The 1133-nt window shown below is 45.9% G+C and overlaps 1 pseudogene; it reads right to left on the reverse strand.

The window, feature by feature from the left end:
• Nucleotides 1–668, reverse strand: part of LOC110337988 — a 2663-nt pseudogene extending 1995 nt beyond the window's left edge.
• Nucleotides 669–1133: the final 465 nt, after the last annotated feature.

Raw genomic sequence — 1133 nt, forward strand, 5'->3', positions numbered from 1 at the left:
GTGTGTGTGTGTGTGTGTGTGTGTGTGTGTGTGTGTGTGTAAAACACTATACTGAAATACCCAAGCATAAGCTATGCCATGAAGGTGCTTGTTCTCTGCAGTAATAACAACTGCTCTGAAGAACTGAGCCATCCCTCCTATCCCCCAAACATCTGTCTGTCTGTCTGTCTGTCTGTCTGTCTACCTACTTATCTGACTATTACCTATCAAGCCATCCTTTCGTCTGTTTGTTATGTGGGTGTGTCCATGTAGGTCAGAGGACAACTTTGCTGAGTCGGCTTTCTTAATCCACCTTTATGTGGGTTCAGGGGACTGAACTCAGGTCCCTAAGTTTGCACCGCAGGCACCTTTACCACCGAGCCATCTCCCTACCCATCTCCAGCTTTTTGCACAAGTAGTTCACAGTTACTTTCTTCATTTCCCTATTTCTTAGCCATTTTTAAAACCATGGAGACATCTCTGTGTGTGCTTCCCTCTGCAGAAAGTCCCGAGCAACATCCTACATGTTAAATCCACTCCCACGGGCTACTTCCTATTTAAGATTTTGGAAACACTTGGCAGTGCCGACTCATCCCTTGCACACCTGTCTCTTCATGCAACTTCCCTGTCACTTTGTCGGTCCAGTGCTCGCTTGTTCCATAGGCCCAGACCCCTCTTTGCCTTCTCATCTGGTGAATATGTGTTTGGTATCTAAATTAGCATTCTGTCTAGACTAAGAATTCCTCCCAAGAAGTTGTAAATAATTATTTCTGAGTCTATCTGTGAGGGTATTTTCAGAGAAGAGGCATCACCAGTTGGAAGGCCCACAGATGATCTATGCCCGGCCACCCAAGGGCAACACGGTAAAGTGCTGTCAACTATCTGGGAACCCAGACAGAACAGAAAGATTTCCCGTGTCTCTCTCCTGGGGATGGGATGCCCGATTCTTCTCTTGTTCTTAGACAATAGAATTCCAGGACTTTTTATCTTTGCACTCCAAATCCACCCCCCCCCCCCACACACACCCTCCAACCCTCACTGACCTCCCTGTACTAACAGCTTATCTTCATGCACAGAGCAGTATTCTCTTGTGAAACTTCTTCATAGTCATTTGAGTTCATTTTTTTAATAACCTCCCCCGTCTATTGATCTAC

This window comes from Mus pahari, chromosome 21, assembly GCF_900095145.1.
Source record: "Mus pahari chromosome 21, PAHARI_EIJ_v1.1, whole genome shotgun sequence".
In the NCBI taxonomy this organism is placed as follows: domain Eukaryota; kingdom Metazoa; phylum Chordata; class Mammalia; order Rodentia; family Muridae; genus Mus; species Mus pahari.